At 43.0% G+C, this 21,437-nt stretch overlaps 1 protein-coding gene across 4 annotated transcripts in view; it reads left to right on the top strand.

Annotated features, from left to right (window-relative positions):
• LRFN2 (leucine rich repeat and fibronectin type III domain containing 2) overlaps positions 1 to 21,437 on the top strand; it is a 1,534,746-nt gene that overhangs the window by 547,034 nt on the left and 966,275 nt on the right. For all 4 annotated transcript variants that reach the window (XM_069236232.1, XM_069236233.1, XM_069236234.1 and 1 more), the window contains one exon: positions 10,477 to 10,660. The gene's annotated coding sequence lies outside the window, so the exon portion shown is untranslated. The remainder of the gene's footprint in view (positions 1 to 10,476; positions 10,661 to 21,437) is intronic.

Consider the following 21,437-nt stretch of genomic DNA (forward strand, 5'->3'; position numbering starts at 1 on the left):
ATAAACGATGTATGGGAGAGTGGAAGTTCCGATGAGGAGGGAAATTGTGTGCTTGCAGCATCTTTGGAAGTTGATCAAAAGGGTCCGTATGTGGAGGGAAGAGTTATGGGTCATCGCGTTTCATTCTTGGTTGACACAGGAGCTACACGTTCCACTGTTAGGAGCATTGAAGTGCCAAATTTGCCACTTTCAGGGAGAACAGTTCAAGTAGTGGGAGTAGCAAACAGGTACCTGACGAACCCAATCACAGATCCAGTACAAGTCAGAATTGGTAACTATCAAGGGTCACATAATTTTGTGGTATGTGACTCAAGCCCGATATCACTGTTAGGGAGAGACCTATTGTGCAAATTGGGATGTTCGATTATGTGTTCGAACGATGGAATTAGAATTCAGACGAGCAGTGATGGGGAAGAAGAGGACAGTGTAGAAGGGGATGAGATGGAGACTGTCGATGAAGAGTATCCTCTGATTACCCTTTTTCCGATGATCACTGAAGCAGATATTCCAGCTGAGTTACAGGAAACAGTCGGAAAAGAAGTGTGGGATATGACAGGAAAAGAGGTAGGATTGGTGAAAGGAGTGGAACCAGTGAAAGTGACTATAAAACCCAATGTAACCTTTCCCCAGACCCCACAGTACCATATGGCACAAGACACCCTCATGAAAGTCGCCCAACTCATTGATGAGTTTGTAAAACAGGGAGTACTGAAAGAAGTGTTAAGCAGTCCATGTAATTCACCAATCATGGGACTAATAAAGCCAAGTGGAAAGGTCCGAATTGTGCGGGACTTGAGGAAAATAAATGACATAATAATAATAAAATGTTGCCCTGTAGTACCAAATCCAGCTGTGATAATGTTTCAAGTCCCTTGCGATGCCGAGTGGTTCTCAGTCATCGACTTGTCACAAGCATTCTTTTTGGTGCCTCTTCATGAGGACAGCCAATTTCTCTTTTGTTTCAAATTCTTAGACAGAGTTTACAGTTGGTGTTGAATTCCTCAAGGGTTTTCGGAGTCACCGTCAATTTTCAATCAGATTCTAAAGAAAGATTTAGAAGCGTTGGAATTGCCATTCGAGTCAACCCTAGTACAGTACATTGACGACTTACTGATTGCATCTAAGACAGAAAGTGACTGCACAGCCGACACCATTGCCCTATTGAACCATTTGGGAAGGAATGGACACAAGGTGTCTCCTTCAAAATTACAGTTCTGTCAGAAGAAAGTGAAATATTTGGGTCATCAAATAGAGAAAGGGTCACGGAGAATAATGAAGGAAAGAATAACAAGTGTGCTTCAAATGAGTCCCCCAAAGACGAGGAGGGAGGTGAGGAAGTTTTTGGGAATGGTGAGTTACTGTCGCCAGTGGATTCCCAACTTCTCAACCCTAGCAAAACCTTTACTGAAACTGACCCAGAAGGATGCATTGGATGAAATTGAACTGAAAGGAGAAGAGATGGATGCTTTTATTGAATTGAAGGAATGCATGTGCAGGGCTCCAGCTTTAGGTATGCCTGACTACACAAAGCCTTTCACATTGTTTTGGCATGAACGTGATGCATGTTCCTTGTCTGTCTCGACCCAAGCCCATGGTGGCGTAAACAAACCAGTAGCATATTTTTCAGCTACTTTGGATCCGGTCGCAGCAGCACTGCCAGGGTGCTTGCGCGCCGTAGCCGCAGTTGGTATCAGCCTCACTCAGAGTGAAGGAATAGTGATGGGACACCCTTTAACAGTCATGGTCCCTCACTCAGTTGAGATACTTTTGACACGTTCCCGAACACAGCACATGACTGGTGCTAGACTTACAAGGTACGAAACAATAATTCTGGGATCACCTAATGTGCAGCTGAAAAGGTGCACTACGTTGAATCCAGCAACCTTGTTTCCCAGTGAAAATGCTGAAATTGAGAACGCTGAAGACATCGAGCACGACTGTCTTCAGGTGACTGAATTTTGCACGAAACCAAGACCTGATATCAAAGATACCCGCTTGGAAGAAAATGATCAAATTATTTTTGTTGATGGTTCATGTTTAAGAGATGCACTGGGTGTATTGAAAGCAGGGTACGCTGTATGCACGGTAACAGGTGTCTTGGAAGCATCTTGGCTTCAAGGAGTTTACTCTGCACAGGTAGCAGAATTGGTAGCCCTTACTAGAGCTTGCCAACTTTCTGCATTGATGAAAGTTACTATTTACACTGACAGCCAGTACGGGTTTGGAATAGTGCATGATTTCGGACAATTGTGGTCACAGAGAGGCTTCATGACCTCTTCAGGATCGCCAGTGAAAAATGGCGAAAGAATAAAAGAATTGTTACATGCCATCCAACTACCAGGAGAAGTAGCAGTGGTAAAATGCAGTGCACACTCGAAGGGACAAGATTATGTTTCTCTGGGAAATGGATATGCGGATCAAGTCGCAAGGTTTTGCGCATTGAACTGTATATTGCTTAGGGATGAATGGAATTTGATAAGTGAACCAGAACTCGAACCAAGCGAAATATTTGCTCTAAAGGTGATAGATACGATGGACGAATTGAAATCCCTACAGAATGATGTCAGTGAGGATGAAAAACTCTCGTGGACCAAATCACAATGTGTAAAGAGACTAGATGAATTATGGGTTTCAAGTGAAGGGAAATTCGTTCTTCCAAATAGCCTTTTGACACAGATAGCCAGATTTTACCATGGACAAGCTCATCTTGGGAGGGATGCCATGATTAGGTTATTTAAAACTGATTGGTTTAACCCCAAATTCCGTCAAGTTGCTTAAGCAGTTTGCCACTGTTGCGTCATTTGCCAACAGATGAACGCAGGGAAGGGAACCGTAGTAAATTTGAGCCACATTGGAAGAGCAGGGGGTCCATTCAGCAGGATGCAAATGGACTTCATTGAGATGCCTGTGCATGGAGGCTTGAAGTATGTGTTGGTGGTTGTGTGCATTTTTAGTCACTGGATTGAAGCATACCCTACACGCAGAAATGGCAGTCTCACAGTTGCAAAACTACTCTTGAGAGAGTTAATACCACGTTTATGATTCCCGATCTCTTTAGAATCAGATAGGGGAAGTCACTTCAATAATGAAGTAATAAAATTGCTTTGTGCAGCACTGAACATTGAGCAAAAGCTGCATTGTAGCTACCGCCCTGAAGCATCAGGTCTAGTGGAGCAAATGAATGGCACATTGAAATCGAGAATGGCGAAAATATGTGCATCGACAAACTTGAAATGGCCTGACGCATTGCCTTTGGTACTAATGTCAATGAGAAACACCCCTGACAGAAAGACTGGACTGTCCCCACATGAGATTCTCATGGGCAGAGCTATGAGACTTCCAGCAGTTCCTGCAAATGCGCTTTTGAATATTACAGATGATATGGTGTTAGACTACTGCAAAGGTCTAGCTGATGTGGTTCGATCTTTCTCTCACCAGGTGGAGGCAACCACCTTGCCACCGATCCAAGGTCCAGGACACGCCCTGAAAGCAGGTGACTGGGTCGTGATAAAGAAGCACGTGAGGAAGTCGTGTTTGGAACCCCGTTGGAAAGGACCTTTCCAAGTGATTTTGACGACTACCACCACTGTGAAGTGTGCGGGAGTTCCCAACTGGATTCATGCTAGTCACACAAAGAGGGTATTGTGTCCCACAGACGAGGAAGTTGAAGCGCTGAAGTTGCCAGTACCTGATAACAAAGTACCAAGCGCTGAGGCAGAGTGAAACAGAACTAGAAGCGAACAGGCAGAAATAGAGGAGGGAGAGATATTCTCTGAGGACGAAGCAACTGATTCACTTGGGGAAGACCCAGGAGGAGCCTCAGAAAGCGACGAAGCAGCTGAAGGTAACAAAGAGCCTGAAGCAGCTGAAAGTGACAAAGAGCCTGAAGAAAGTAACTGTGACAAAGGGCTCGAAACAGGTGAAGAAGCAGGAGAGCCTGATCAGAGGAGGGCTTTCCCAGAAGCAGACGATACAGAAAAAGAAAAGGAAAACCTGATTGACTCCCCAGAAGGAGGGGACAAGGCAGAACAGAACGAAACTGCTCAAACTCCTTCAGAAGAGATTGCAGGTCCATCAAGTGGACCCAGTGCGAAAAGGAGATCAAGCATATCGCCAGTAAAATTAAGGACTAGAGAAACGTTGAATGACAGTGAAGGGCCAAGAGTGAAAGAGAAAAGAAAGGAAGTGTCTGTCGTAGTACCAACACCAAGTGAAGAAAAGGACTTGGCCAAAGAGGAAAGTACCAGTGAGAAAGAATCAAAGAGAGATGCAAAATTGAAAAGAAAAAGGATACCGAGCAGGAGGTATTCCGGTCCGGAGTGGGCGTACGTAGCCAATAACGATTGGTCAGACGAATTCGTATCCCTCAGTCTTGAAAACGAAGAGACAGAACTTCATTTTGGAAATAAAAACTTTATGGACTCTGTTGATTGAAACCATTGATTACCTGATTGACTTTTCAACCGGCTAAGACATTGCTAACTTGATTGCCTTTGAAACCGATTTTGAGACAACGCTGCTAACCGATAAGAGATTAAGCTGCTAAAGAAAACTGTGTGAACATTGAACTCGTTCAGCTTTGTAAATACCTGCAAATACGCTTTGATAAAGTGTCTTCAACTTTCTGATTTTATACAGATCATGACTAGTTTCACTACACAAGGGCGTAAGATGAAGTGTTGTAAATACATGTGTATAGGCTTAATAACCGCATGCGTACTAATCATTGTAGCAATAGTTCTTGGAATGCATGGTAAAAGTGAGAGTGAGACGAATGATGCTTCTACTTCTAAACCTATTATCGTTACTGAACTAACAGCTCTGAAGAGACTTGAGCAAGACGAGAGACACTTGCATGATAAGAAGGAACTTTCATCTAACATTTTCTATCGCTTACTGAGTGAGTATGTTGAGACCATGGATGCGAAAGATTGTTATGTGTGTACACAAATACCTACCTCAGTAGTGGAAGGGGTAACGTATCACAGCATGCCTCTTACGTATGGAATTACATGTAGTATAGTAGCTTCCAGATTTTATGCTCAAAAGGACATTCATTATTTCTATACTAATTACGATGTTACTTTTGCATATGTCCCCATAATAGGGCATTTAAGTAAGATAGCTCGAGATTATTATGCCAAATTAATGAGGGAATTCTTCGAACCGATGTCACCTTTTCACACAGCTCACGCACATAGAGAGAACCTTACATGCTTGCTTTCACCAGTAGAAATATAATTTTTAGACCGCACTGATGATAGGAAGAATGAAATGAAGGAGAAATTAGAGAGGGAATTACACGAAAGGACGTCTGTAGATAATTATGCTTTTGCTGCAATAAAGACACAAGGGAAAATAGCTTTAGATACATTGCATGTAGGAAGATTTTGTATACATAGATTTCCATCATATTATGACACAGTTTTTGTGGGAACGATTGAATGTAAACATATGTATGCATTTCAATCTAAGTGGACGTTCATGCTGAATGGACAAGACCCAGTTATTCCTGGAGTACATTATATTTGTGGACTCAACGCCTATTATCGTCTTCCTAAAGGATGGTATGGGAGGTGTTATTTGGGAATAGTGTTCCCAAGGGTTTACCAACTAGACGACTTAAAGAAATTTCCAAGGCTGTCTGAATCACATCGTGCTCAGAAAAGGGAGACAGCTTCTGGTGTGGTAGGAGATATATTTGGAGCATTGATTCCTTCAGTAGGAGTCATATTGAATTCAATCAAAATACGAAAGTTGTCTACTATTGTGGATAACATGCTGACAAAGTTTTCAGGAGCTATAATCCTGATGGATGCTGAACTTGCTGCAGAAAGAGCTATGACTCTTCAAAATCGGCTTGCCTTAGACATTCTTTTAGCAAAGGATGGCGGCGTTTGCAAAATGCTTGGTACACGACACTGTTGTACAAATATACCAGACAACAGTGGAAAAATTAGAACAATGCTTACAAATTTAACTAAAGAAAGTGTAGATTTAAAGGAATTGAAAGAACCCGGAGTTTGGGAGAAAGTTGGAAAAGGATTTGCTTCTGTGGGAAATTGGCTCAGCAACATTTGGAACGGATTGTTGCTAAAAATAGTAAAGGGAATATTGATAATATTAATTTGTTTATTAGGCTCTTGGGGAATGTGGAAAGCTTTCAAAATGTTAAAAGCAAGGAACAAAAGAAAGAGAGAAGAGAAAATAGAGAACAAAATGGTGGAAATATATAGGGAAAAGTCAAAAGGGACTAAAAGAAAAAGGGAATTGACTGAAGTGCCAAATTACTATACAGAATTTTAATGGAATAAAATTTGTGGGTAGATTTGATGTGATGACATAATTAGTCATCAGAGGAGGGATTGATGACGCAGAAAAAGAAGGTCCGACATATATTCATGTATACCGTGTAATCAATACATATAATGAAGTGTGATTTTAGTAAAGAAATAATGTACAAGGGAAATTGTGCCCTCAGGGTAGTTCGCCATCATTGTAAACGAGCTTTATTAATCATGAAGTATTGAAAATGTAGTAATCCGTCATAATCGCAAATGTATGCCATGATTTCTTGTTTGAAAACTGTTTTGCTTAGCTTAAATTTAGTACAGGCTTTGGCCTAGTTGCTTGGTTTCAAATTCTAACTGCGTGATTTTTTTTTTCCTTGAACTAATGAAACATATATTCTTGCTTGAAGTTGTATTTTTCCAGTAGAAACTGGCTGGTACACTTATCTCCAAGGTTTCGTGCTAGGCCGGTTACATCCCGTTTGATACAAGGTCAGTCTCTGCAGGTGCGGACAATGAAGGTACAGATAGTAAAATAATTGGCAAACCATGATACAAGTTGTGTTCCAAGGCTCCAAGGACAATGTATGCATAAATGAGCGCTAGTAAAAGACAATTTTTGATTGGACAATTTGAAGCCAACCTATGAACCCTCCAATGGAAGACCCTGCAGAATTTGGAATGTTTCTTATTTAAACCTACCGGACAAAGAGAAGTCAGCCATTTTCCTCGATGCCAGTTTGAAGCCTGATGCCAGACTCCATTTTGGACGACACCCTGATGCCCTTTCCTCTATCTGAGAGAAAGAGACTTTAAGAATTCTCACCCTAGAGACTTTAACTTTGATTTGCCCCCGTCTTGCCCATGCAGTAACTTTGCCCTATTCTCCTTGCCGCTGCAAGGAAGTTTGCCCTTAACTTTGCCCCTTTGAAATTTGCCCCATGCTGATCAACCGGTACCTGAAGGACGAAGACTTTTCTTGAATGCTGATTGTATTTGGTAAATATGAAAGGATAAATGTATTATGCATTGTGTTTTCCTTTTAGGTACCAACTGCTATTTTGATAGGGTCCTAGCTAGAAGTTTTCTAAATTTGTGTTGACTAAATTCGTTTTGCATGAAGTCCCACATGCCAATGCTAATTAGAGGTTAGTCGAGGTATTCATTCAATGTATCATGAAGAATTGAAATCTTGTTATGCTGACCGAATGTATGCAATTAGTCAAATACAGTTAGTCACATTGGTGATTTGCATTGCTATAACAGAGTGTATCATTATTCAGATTTTACGTAGATTGCGTTTCATCCGCCGTTATGGACAGCTAGTAATGTTCATATACATATATCAATTGGTCTTGAGACATATATATATAGTGCTAGCTTTGTTAATATAGGGAAATAAATTCACTAATTTCTAAAAAAAAACTGGTGTGGTTATTCATGACTGAAAGGTCATGGTGCGCCGAAATACCAACTATTATTGATTTCTGATGTGTTATATTGATCTATCAATTGAGTACTGATTACTGACTACAACAGTTATTGATTATTGATCTGAGTGACTCGACTATTGAGGATGAGGAGAGCCCGACTCGGTTAAAAGATTCACCGACCTCCAACGTGTCCAGGTACAGGTAATTTATAAGGGTTGGACGCGTTATCACTAGACAGTGACACAAAGGGAGCTGGGGTGTAACCTGCATTTCCTGATCAGCCATCTCTGCTAGGAGGGAGGGGTGGAGTGGTCACTCTCATCTGAAAGGACTGTGCCTGTCTCTGACAATGCAGGCTCCAACCCCCTGGTGTGTGTCTGAGGCCTTGCCTGGGCAAGGCAGGATTTCACAAGTAGGTGTGAGTCCCCTTTGAAGAAAGGTGACTTCAAAGACTAAAATGGGTATAAGAAGGGTACCCAAATCTACAGACTGCAGAAACACTTCTGGAACCAAGAGGAACCTGTGCCTGGAGAAGAGCTGATAGCTGAGGAAGAAGTGCTGCCCTGCCTGTGACTGTGCTTTGTGGAGCTTTCCTGCAATGCTGCTTCTGCCAGAGTAAGAGGGCAAAGACTGGACTTTGTGTGCCTTCCATCTTGTGAAGAAATCTCCAAGGGCTTGGTTTAGAGCTTGCCTCCTGTTGTTTGAAGTCTCAGGGACAGCAAAGACTTCTCTCTGCCAGCACCTGGAGTCTCTGGAGAGACTCCTGCTCTGACATGTGGTGCCCTATCCAGTCCCTGGGCCCTTGAAAGGAAAGCTGGTGGAAACCCAAGGAAATCGACTTTGGACGACTCCGGACCGACGCCGCTGCTGAATCCGGTAACGCCGCCTGCACCCGACGCCGTGACCCTCGCTGGAACGCGACGGTCTTCGCAGCATCGGCATCGGTGGAAGTCGCCGCACCACGTCGTGAACGACGCCGCTCGAAGTGCATGGATTCAACGTTTCACACAGACGCCGCGATCCCCGACTTCGCGCATCGGCTTTTTTTCACACTTCACCAAGTACTGTACTTAGGGGTCTATACGACTCCGTGTCCGGCGCCGCTGGTGTCGGCTTGTTGGGAACGACTCCGTCACGACGCCGTGTTAACATCTCATCGAAGCATTTTTGTTTCTAAGCGCTATTTTTAAGTTTAATCTCTAAAAATTCATAACTTTACTTGTATATGTCGGATTTTTGTCGTTTTGGTCTTGTTTTGTTTAGATAAATATTTCCTATGTTTCTAAACCGGTTTTGTGTCATTTTGTAGTGTTTTCATTAAGTTACTGTGTGTGTTGGTACAAATAAATTACACCTAGCGCTCTGAAGTTAAGCCTACTGCTCTGCCAAGCTACCAAGGTGGTAAGCAGGGGTTAGCTGAGGGTGATTCTCTTTTACCCTGACTAGAGTGAGGGTCCTTGCTTGAACAGGGGGTAACCTGACTGTCAACCAAAGACCCAATTTCTAACAGACTGCATCTTAGATAGCAAAGCATGGGCTGCAATAACCAGGACGATCCTGCAATGGAAAATTAAAATTGTGACAAGGAGAGTAAAGCATAGAATTAACGCTACCTTATTATCACTAGAGTCAATACACTAATTACTACCTAGGCTATAATAGAGCACAACGTGGTAAGCTCTAATTCTTCCCTTCAGGTTCCCCTGGGAAGACGTCATCCCATATAACTGAGCAAAGGCCTGAAGTCTGCATAAGCAGCTGTAGCAAAACGTTCAGGAATCAGCATACAGTCGTGGTTCTCTGGCTGGAATCTCCCTCTAACGTGTAAGGGACAGGGAAGTGTTTTTATAATAAAACAGCTGATGTTCTGAGAAAATGTCCCTACGTAAGGATGTGTGTTTTTCCATGAATGTCAGAGACAAAACTTGTACCACGTTCACCGGCAACCTATCTTACTGCAGCCTTGAAAGAATCACAGAGTGAGCAATAATGTCTTGTTTGAGAACAGAGTGCTGGCCTAGGCAAAAACAGCTAGATAGAGAGAAATAAAACAAGACCGCAAAAGTGGCTATTGTAAGAATAATGAAATGGATCTGAATACAATATATGTAGGTTAAAGTGCACAGCTGCAGGCCTAGTATGCTAAAATAACGTGCATGGAGCTATAACTAAAATGGCGACACAACACCCTTTTTCTAATTAGATATAGTGATTGTTCATTAGGCTATTCCTACATTCTAAAGCCTAAATGTATAATTGCTGAAAGTTGGCCCAGTGGTATGTCCAGGCTTTATACCACCATCACTTTGACTTTCCTAACACTTTGGGGGTGTAGGGCTGTGGGCTACGAGTACTGCCCTGTAACAATTTATTTGGTATTTTCCTTATCACCTTGATCACTTAACTTCATTTCACAAGCTAGAGATGCATTCAATAGAAGTACTTTGCAAGGGCATCATCATCATAATCATGATATTTAAGCCTGGCTTCCCAGCAATGGCAAACCAATGCACATAGCTGCAATCACTTTCCAGGGTGCCATTCAGTGACCGTCCAGTTTCAAGCAGCATACCTTTCATTGCTGTCAAACATGTCCCTGTCCCCTAACATGCAGTGCTTATCAATGAGTTTCCTCATAAATCTTATGCTTCTACTAGATGCAATTTCTGTTTTCAATGTTATCCTTCTAATGTGTTGATTTCAATTGTGGTGAAGACTGAACATTAAAGATTCCATTTATTTTTCTGTTGCAGTGCTTGCTTTTCCAGGTAGAAACTTCTGGACTTGCTCATCAGGCTTTGAAGTTTCAACCCATGACAATTGACAATTTCCAAATTTAATGGAGACTTTGCAGTACTATTCAACTGGATTTCCACTAAATTTTCTTCAACGGAAGCAGGACAGGATCATTCGAGTTGTTTGAGGACATCCAGACAGGTACTAATATGTCACCAATCTATGGCATGTTTGATTCTATTACTTGCAGTTTAAATAATAGGTAATTGCTTTTATTCTTAAAAGAAGGAATGCTTAAAAATATTCCCAAAACTGAGACAGCAAATGGTATCTGTCTGTAGATGTGCTTTGTCTGTGATCTACATATCTAAACGGAGAGTGTCTTGGAGTTGTGAGAATGTTGAAATGATGCACTATACATATTTTGTGAGAATCTCTTTGACCCTTTAACACTTTCTATTTCTTTAATTTACTCTAAATGAGTTTTGATGGGCCAGTGGGTCCTTTATACTTTGGCATAGAGAGCAATTAAATTATGCCTTTGAGAAATGGTCTTCAAAAATGGTGGTTATGTTGTCTGATATGGTTGTTTCTTGCTCATGCCTGTGAAATAGTACCCATATAAATGTGCTCAAAGGCTGTGAGTTAGAGTAAATTCCCTTTTAAGTTTTTAGTGTTCATTGCATGTTTGTCTGTGTGAGGTTTGAGTAGCGATGTAGGTAAATCAACCTCATGCATTGCTCGTCATCCTAGATATCTCACGTTGGGTCTGCTTCATAAAAGCTGGAGGAAAATGTGTTGCTGTTGGCTTATTCCCAACTCTCTGGAATTCACAAAGGTTTGTTGGAGCAGTGCAGCAAAGCTATTCCTGGAATTATTATATTATTTCTACTACTGGGTGCTTAATTATATATGTGTACAATTGATGGTGTGAAGACCCTTCAACAAGTGCCTCTGCTAAACGTTTTCTTTCTTTTCTCTCCATAGCTTTGACAATCAGGCCTTTTAAGCTTACCTGCAGTATAGGTTGAAACCTGAAGCAATTCATGTAACATGTATCCTGCTGAGCTACTGTATGGAATAGCCCCCAAATCCTAGTCTATCTTCTAGAAAAGTTGAAAGATTGAGATGTGATATATCAAGCAGGACCCATTCATACGTTCTTACTCTCTTTCATACATCCCCTATTCTTGAGCCCAGGCAATAGAAATTCCACAATTTGTGCCAATGGACACTGAGTGATGGCACCAATCCCTATTCCCATTTCCTTTTACATTCTAATCTTTAGTAATGGATGGCTTTGGGGAAATCAATTAATTGTCTTGCGTTGGAGTTGCAGATGATTTGCAGTCATATACTGATATCTGCAGAAATACTACAACACTGAAGATGTTCCTCATCACTGACTTAAGCCCTAATTTAGAGTTTGAGAGACCTGTTACTACATTACAAATGTGACAGATCTTGTCTACCATAATAAAAATACCATATGATATAACGCACTTGTAGTAAGGCAGACTGGAAATCTGTCACGTCTGTGACAAAGTAACATTTCCACCAAAATCTAAATCAGGCCCTACATGTTTATTGCTAATTTTTCAGTGATAGCCACCTCTAGTGTGTGTTACTCTGCAGTAGGAGCGACTGTGTCCACAATTTTGCATTCCTAGAAATTGTTACTAAGACCGTTTTGACTATGATTCTTATTATGACCTTGGCGGTGGTGGCGATCTGACCGCTGCCAAAGCGGTGGCCCGACTGCTTTGATGGCAGTCAGACCGCCATATTATGACGGTGGTGCTTGGGCCACGGCCGGACCGCCAGCACCACCAGTTTCCCTCCACTGGAGGAACTGGTGGTGCTGGCGGTCCTAATCCGCCAGGGCATGCATGCAGTGCCGCCCTGGAGGATTACCACCCCCTTTCCGCCAGCTTTTACATTACGACCTCCTCTCCGCCAGCTTTTACATGGCGGTTGCACCGCCATGTAAAAGCTGGTGGAGACGGGGTGCAGGGGGCTTCATAGGGGCCCCTGCACTGCCTATGCCCTTGGCCCTTGGCCTGGGCAGTGCAAGGGCCCCCATGGACAGCCCTGTCGTGCATTTCACTGTCTGCATTGCACCCTTCACACCACAACATTGCCGCCGGCTCAATTATGAGCCGGCATCAATGTTGTGGGCTGTACCCTGCTGAGCCAGCCGGCGGAAACCTCGTTTCCACCCTCTGACCCAGTGGGGAACTTGCAATGGTGCCTGCAGGAAGGCGGTTGCACTGGCTGCAACCTGACTGTGGATGTTTAGTGGGCGTCCTTTTCTGTCCGCCAAAGTCGTAATGACCCCCTATCTGTCAGTCTAATCTGTACTTCACACCTGAATGTAAGTATCCTCCAAATTTGTGTAAACATTTAGTGATACATTTCCATGTCATTTCTCGTGTTTAAACAATTTATTGCCATTTAATACCCTTTCCTAATAACGTTACCTAGTCAAAAAACTGAGGAGGAGATGTGCTCTCTGCCTGCTGGTGATGGACAAGCTAGGGTGACTACAGGACTCCATTGTTCTCCCTTTGTGCTATGTCTGAGTTTGGAGGTGCTGGGATGCTGCCCTTACCCTCATGCATCTACTGGCTGATGACAGCGAAAGAAAATAATCAATCAATATGTCAATATTGAATTAAATAACTGAAGCAAGAATCAACAGTTTCACTTAAAGTAAAACATACGATCCTCCTCATAGTCAGGGAAATTTGCACATTTTGTTCTTTTATGGTTTAGGTAAAAATAAATTCAATTATATAAACAGAAACTAGTATTTTGTGACTGTGTTTGAACCACAATAGGCAGCGTGGTGTTATTCAGTCACACAGCTCATTTCTCCGGTTTTGTTTTGCTAATATTAATATCAACATGAGCAGAGACTAGTAATGGTGCTGTGAGTCTTGCACTCATTTGGGAATAGCTTGTGTGATTTTTTGTGAATAGGTTTTGGCAGTTCCTGCTATTGACCCCTAATCCACATCTTACAATGTCAGCAACACATGTTCATCCTGTGGTAGGTGAGCTGGGCTTTCACTTTGGAAGTACTCCAACAACAAGTGATTTCCACCACAATCCTCATTACAAGCCATTACCTTACTTTTAATTTAGACCAATCCATCAAGGCAGGCGGTGAAGAAAAGTGCTTCCCAATGTAGTGTTTCTGCTCATTTATTTAATCTTCATCCTTGCAGATGCCAGAGGTTAGCAACTCACCCATCTAAAGCAGGGCTTAGCAGAGAGAAGGTGATTAAAGCCTTGACATGTATAAGCCTATTAGATCATTCTAAATAAGGACACACAGTGTTACATCAGTACAAATAGGGGTTTAAAAGCTTATGTTATTTACTAGCACATTTTCTTTCCTACGCTGGCACCAGCTGCAGGTATACTTTGGGCATTGAGGCACAATTTGCCAAAGTAGATACAACAAGCATTTGAAATGCAATGGGGCTAGCGTTTGCTCAAGTTAGAGCTATTAGCATTGTAAATTCCTAACTGGAATTTTCTTGCCACATAAATTGAAAATGAAAAGTAAAAAGGATAACATAAGCGAGCCGATTCAAGGTGCCACGGCCGCCATGAGCGCGAAGGAGGAACACAAAAGGAAAAATAAGTTAGCTCGTAGTCAACCGTATCGGCAAATGTGCAATTTTCCATGTAACAGGGGCGTTGGCCAAGGCGGTAACAAACTGCCCCAAGGACGGACAAATGTAAACCATTTACCAATGATAACAAAGGATTTTTGAAAGGCAAGCCCATTAACGAGTGATAGTGATGGGCGTGGTTAAAAGCTCACAGATAGATTACAACAGGTAGATCGCTTACCCGCTCGACCTAAAAAGTAGGTTAATGTGAGGTTGAGTGGAAAATCAGGTGCATTCTGCACATATGTGATTGTAGCTATGACAAAATGCAAGTACTGACTTGGCAAAGCAAGCCATTATTAGTTCCTTCACACAAGCAGCATGTTCCAACCAACCCATATACTCCTCTGTGGTCAAATTTGTGTATTACGTGGCCTGGTAGGGCCACATACTTACCAACATGTACAGAGCGTGGATATTGTCACTTTGCTTTACAAAGGTAGTTCGGCCACATAGAAAAATATGTATTTTCCCATGGTCTCCCTAGATTGATTTCATTTTTGGACTAATTTAGTGGCCTAGCTGAACATGTGGAAATTGAGAGTTTGCCCAACACCTCGTATTGCTAGTGCTCTGACTCTTAAATAATGATAAGTAATTGGGTAATCAAGATTGGATTATTTGCCTTCTCAGAGTCTCCACAGTAAAAATATACAAAACAGTACATTAAAGTCAAATATCATATTTGGACTGCAGCATGGTTCTTTAAAAAAACACACAAGAGACTTTAAAACAAGGCACGGGGACTTCCACTAAAGCAAATGTCTTCTGCAGCAAATCAATGCAACACTAAACTTTTTCTGATGTTAAAAAGCATACTTCTCACATTAATTACGCCATGTAGAACATGTGCATAGAGGCCCAAAAATTTCAAGGCACATAATGTACACAAGACAGACATGCCAAATGTGTAGCTGATATGCTGCTACAGTAATAGAATTCAAATAGAATTCCAATGTACTACTCACTGCACAGATTGAAAGAGCCTTCCCATTTTGCAAAGACCTGCTTCATGTCACAAAAATTCTTATTTCCATAACTTGGTTGGAAAAAACATTATCATATTTATTTTAATAGTTATTAAAATCAAATACACTTGTAAACTAATTTGTTTAGTACAAATGCAATGAAGATGAGTTTCGTAAGACTTGTATATGTTTGTCCTAGCACTGGCATCCCCATACACTGATTCTTCCAGGTTCTTCCTCCAGCACTGCCAGTTATTGGATTTCCTCAATCCAGGAGCTAGCCAAGAGTAGATGTGAACAACCCCTATGTGGATCCGCTTCGAGGACAAAAGGCATTTACGGAAGCTGCATTGCTGGAGAATTTGAGGAGAGGAAAATTAGTACTAAATGGCAGTGAGGATCACAGGAAGTTTGTGTGACATCTAGCCTGCTTCTGAAGCTGGTCTTTTTCCAGCCATATTGATCTTATAGTGCCTCCTGGAAAAGTTTAGTCACACATCATAAGAATTGCTAAAAAGTTAAGAAGAGCCCATCATTGGAACTAGGGGATATAGGTCATGACACTCCACAAACCACTGCTCGTTTACCACTATATATCAGGGATACTTCCCCTAAAGATCAGAACACAACTGGACCTGCAGAATGCAAGAAGAATTCTGTCAGAATATACCCATCTTCACTGAGGAAGGAGTGAAGACTTGAATCATGCATCGCCATCAATCCAGCCAGTGGAAAGTGATTCTCCAGGGTTAGGCATGTTTGGAATGCCTTTCACGCATCACATTTCATTCTAAAGCCATCGGGCCCGAACACTCTAAGATCACAACATGCTACAACATGCTACCTACTAGTCCACAGGGAAATAAAGGACAAGAACAGCATATTTAAAGAAGAAATAGACCATTTGAGACTGGACTTTGGGTGAGTCCTGAATGAAGAGAGTGTTTGGTCTGGCTCTTGCTACTGGTATCCTAGAAGCATTCCTTTGATGTTTAGGAACTTTTGAGAGTGACAAAGAGGAAGATATTTAGCATTCTGAAAAGTAGGGACTTCCTAATTTTAGGCCTTCAGAGGACTGGGACATGGTGCTAAATTTGCCTCAGAAAGGTATGACATTGGCGAACAAGATTTCATGGTTCTTGCTGCATTTGACCAAGCTCCAGCAATGTATTTCAGAGGTGGTATTTGACCTCATGAAGCCCAGCCTTGGCTTGTAAGCTTGCATCATTGGAGGATGTTGAACTCTAGAGAACTGACTTAATCTATAGTAAGTTGGGAGAAGATGACAAATTGATCCCATCAACGAAAAGACATCATTCACTACCGTTTTAAAGCTTTTGACAACAACTCTTGATTTGTCAGTGTGACCCTGAATTTGATGTATCCTACCTTGCTGAGCGTTCACTGCATCCTCCCTTGCTCTTCTTGAAGATTATGACCTGCATTTCAGTGCACAACTGACCAATGCCCCAAGCGTAAAGCCATATGCAGGTATAGCAAAATGTCAATTACCATTTAACCAGGACTAGATGTGGGCATTCCAGTCATAAACATTGATTTTGGAACCAATAACAATTGATTTCACAGCCCATATCTATTGCGGGCAATGCCGGAAATGTACTTCAACCAATGGCAGGGACTGGATGGGACTAATGGGAATGGAAACATCTACATTCTGACCGGGTGTAGCGAAAGGGGATTCTTAGTAGAACAAAATATTAAAACATTATAAAGGGCAATTACACTATTGTGAGGTATTTATACCTTCATAAATGTACATTTAAACATATGACAATGTCATCCATTGGAGTGTTTCTTAGAATTTGAAAAAGAATTGCAGAACCCACACTAGGAAATTGTGACTATCACAGCTTTCCAGGAGTACTTCTGGAATCATCTGTGAATTTGAAAAAAACAGAAAAGAAGACAGAATTTCACTTCAAACCCAGAAGTAAACAAATAGAACTAGATGGCCATTTGTTTTAGAATCAGGCCCTCTGTTTCTACCACAGCACAGAGTGAAGGTGACAGATGGATCCTTTTGACCTGAGGAAAGAGGTGTAGCTATGCTTTCGATCACAAGATCTTCGATCTGCTAAGTAGTGTCTGTTGTGAATAAAACAGCCTTCTGGGAGATTCTGCTAGGCATCCTGCCTTTGCATAGCTTCATCTGTACTGCAGGGTGGCACTGCTATAAACCTGCCTCACTAGTACATACCTGTGGACCGAGAGTTGCTATGCTGAAAGAGTTCCTGCTTTGTTTGTGTTGGACTTTTTTGCTTATGCAGGGCCATCCCCAATCTTTTTGCCTCCTGCCTCCTATTTTTTCTGACCTGTTTCTGTTGGCTTTTGAACTCTGAGCACTTTACCACTACTAACCAGTGCTAAAGTGCATATGCTCTCTGTGTAAATTGTCTTGTTGATTGGTTTATCCATGATTGGAATATTTGATTTACTAGTAAGTCCCTAGTAAAGTGCACTAGAGGTGCCCATGGCCTGTAAATCAAATGCTACCAGTGGGCCTGCAGCACTGGTTGTGCCACCCACATTAGTAGCTCTGTAATCATGTCTCAGACCTGCCACTGCAGTGTCTGTGTGTGCAGTTTTAACTGTATATTCGACTTGGCAAGTGTACCCAATTGCCAGGCCTAAGCCTTCCCTTTTCTTACATGTAAGACACCCCTATGGTAGGCCCTAGGTAGCCCCAAGGGCAGGGTGTCTGAAGAGGCATTTGGGGGTTCTCCTGAGGGGAGTGGTCTAGGTATTTCCCAACCAGGTGAGGTAGGGAAGGATTGTAGTGTCCCAGGTAGGTCCCAGTGTAGTGGGATGGATGAGGGACCCCATGTCCAGTCTCCGAGGAGAGGGAATGGGAACGGGCTGAGGCCCAAGGTGTCCGAGAGCCGGTCCCAGGTCCTGGAGGGTTCCATGAGGGAACAACAGGAGGGGAGCCTAGCCTGTACCGTAGGGCCATCTGTTGAGGGAGACCCACAGTATCAGGAGAACCTGGAGGGGCGGCTGTAGCCAGTGTCCCACCAGTTCTGGTGTGTGGCAGTACCACTCCTAGTGAGAGGGTGCAGAAGTACAGACAAAGAGTTGAGAGGGGGTTGCGGACCCCAATGGAGAACCTGGAGGGTCAGGGGTCAGCTCTGAGAGCAGAGCTGCCTAGGAATGACCTTGGTGAGACCATTTCTGGGTTGGGGGGAATCCAGACTCTGTCAGATGGGCAGAGGTCTGGAGACCTGCACCAGCCAGACTCTTGTGTGGCCCTTGGGGACGGTGTGTTCCTTGAGGGGGGTAAGTGTGCCCCCCGGAAGTCCTGGGGTGCCAAGCAATGGTTCAACCTCAGGGTGGTGACACTGGGATGGATGACCAGGTTCAGAGGGTAAACTCTGACCTGGTGGGGGTAGGTATGCCCCCCAGGAAGCATTTTCTTGCTTAAACCATTTCTGTGACTCTGCCTGTTTGTGGATTCCCTGTCTAGGTCAGTTTGACAGTTGGGCTGGTTGCACCTCTCACTAGACAGTGACACAAACGGAGCTGGGGCGTAGTCTGCATGTCCTGATGAGACATCTGTGCTAGGAGGGAGGGTGTAGTGGTCACTCACACCTAAAAGGGCTGTGCCTGCCCTCACACAATGCAGTCTCCAACCCACTGATGTGCGTCTGGGGCTTAGCCTGGGCAAGGCAGGATTTCACAAACAAGAGAGACTTTTCTTTGAAGTAAGCCTACTTCAAAGGGCAAAATGGGTATAAGAAGGGCACCCAAAACCACAGACTTTAGAACACTTCTGGAAACCAAGAGGAACCTCTGCCTGGAGAAGAGCTGAGGAAGAAGAGCTGCCCTGCCTGTGACTGTGTTTTGTAGAGCTATCATGCAGTTGCTGCTTCTGCCTGTGCTAGAGGACAAAGACTGGACTTTGTGTTGCCTTCCTTCTTGATAAGAACTCTCCAAGGGCTTGTTATAGAGCTTGCCTCCTGTTGTTTGAAGTCTCAGGGACAGCAAAGACTTCTCTTTGCCAACACTTGGAGCTTCTGCTGAGACTCCTACTCTGCCAAGTGGTGCCCATCCAGTTCCTGGGACCCTGAAAGGAGAAGTTGGCAGCCCAAAAGTGAGGAACCCACGCACCAACCTCCATGCGGGGAAAAGATCGACACGACTCTGATCTGCTGCTGAAAAATCGATGCACTGCCGGCTTCGCGGCTGAAAATCGATGCTCATCTGTGGCGCGACTGAAATATCAACGCACAAGGCTGGTGAGATCGCAACCTGCGCTGCTTGGTTTTCGGCTCATCGTGCAGTTGGATTTCCGACGCAAACATCACTGGGCGTGTAAAAATGACGCAAGGCTTGCCCGGACCCGAGAATGCTGACCGGATCGAGGCATTGCTCTCCTGCAGAGAAAAGAAACGACGCACGCTGACCCAACTGAAGGAGAAACTATGCAAGGTCTCGCTCGTGAGTGATATCGATGCATCGCAAGCCCTTTTTGATGCACACTTGCCCATGCAGGGTTATTTTTGACGCACCCAGGTACATTTCCACGCTAACAGAGTTAGCGTTGTGTTTAACATTACATGAAGACTCTTTTTGGTTTTTAATTGATAACTTGACTTGTGTATTGTGGATTTTTGATGTTTTTATCTTGTTTTGTTCAGATAAATATTTCCTGGTTTTCTAAACCTGTGTTGTGTCATTTTGTAGTGTTTTCATTAAGTTACTGTGTGTGTTGGTACAGATACTTTACACCTAGCACTCTGAAGTTAAGCCTGCTGGTCGTGCCAAGCTACCAAGGGGGTGAGTGGGGGTTAGCTGAGGGTGATTCTCTTTTACCCTGACTAGAGTGAGGGTCCTTGCTTGGACAGGGGCTAACCTCACCGCCAACCAAGACCCCCTTTCTAACCATTAACAATGTGGTTCATGTCAGTTTGTTGTTGTGATTTCATAAGCCTACTTTTTGTAGCCACTTTTGTTATTGACAATTTTATAGGATTTTTCAATTTTCCTTGATTATTTGCCAAATACACAGTAAACCAAGAATGCCATGTGTCATCATTGATGCAGTCATCATAAATTGGCATCTGAACCACTCTCACTAACACATCTCCCTTTTTAAAAGTGAGGAAACATCAGGGGTTTTAACTGCGGACCCTCCATTTGCACTACCATTGGAAACGTCTGATTTGAATGTTCTCTGCTTATTGGCTGTCGAATCATAATAATTGTCACCTCACCCTACGGAGATCCCAGCCACCATCAGTAGATTTCTCAGCCCAGGACTGCAGGTGATGGTGGTTCCCCATACATAGATCCATCATGTCCACCACAGGTAGAGAGAAAACTCTTTGCACCTCAACATTGTTGATTTCATTATCTTCAAGAAACCTGAACTTTGTCTCTTGAGAACAAACAAATTATGCTGAGCATGCACAACAAATATGGCATCATCTCAGCAGTATTTTTCAATGGAGCTGCTGCGCCTGAAGCTCCTTTCAAAGTATAGAGGTCCCCACCTGCCTGATGTGGTTCTCCATTTTTGGCAGATGCTCTTCTAGCAGAGGATTAGAGGCCAAGGCCAGTGGGACAACTACCGGGGTCTCAAGGCTGCTGTCATTGATGCAATATTTATCAATACAGCAAAGTAACCAAAATGTGAAAATGAGATAAAAATCTTATTGTTAGTATTTCATGTGGGCATTTGTACATCATTTGCCTTTACAATTATTAAGGACACTTGCTTTTCAAAACATATAAATGGTGAGGATTGTTTCCAGCATAGTGGAAAGAGTAAACATGGAAGGTAGGGGGCAAATGCCATAGGGATGCCTGCATGGAGGGAGGGTCTGAGCCCCAGTGGCAGAGTAAAGGTGTAAGACCAGACACAATTGAATTAAAGAAAGCCCAAGATGAATTGCCAGCAATAGAAAGAGTGTATATCAGAAAAGCACAATTCATCATGGGAAACCTCGCTGGAAGACAAAGATAAAGAATGCCTGTGTTTTTAGCAGACAAACAGATGACAAAAGTTTACTAGTGAATGACCCAGAAGAAAACTGGATTGACAGTGCCAGCACCAGGGATACGGGGTACTTTTGGGGTACTTTTAAACACCCTGTGCAAAGGGAATAGTAGAGGTGGGTGAAGTGAAAATGACACCTAAGCAATCAGTTGACGGCTGGGAACTTTGCAAAGGATGGCATCGTTCCCCCATTTCACACATTATAGTTTCCCATAACCCAGTCCTTTTATTACAGTCAGACGTCAATCTCAACAGGAATGGGACACTCGGCTGGGCATGACTGAGGGCCTGATTACGACCTTGGCGGATGG

This window comes from Pleurodeles waltl, chromosome 5 (assembly GCF_031143425.1).
Source record: "Pleurodeles waltl isolate 20211129_DDA chromosome 5, aPleWal1.hap1.20221129, whole genome shotgun sequence".
Taxonomy (NCBI): domain Eukaryota; kingdom Metazoa; phylum Chordata; class Amphibia; order Caudata; family Salamandridae; genus Pleurodeles; species Pleurodeles waltl.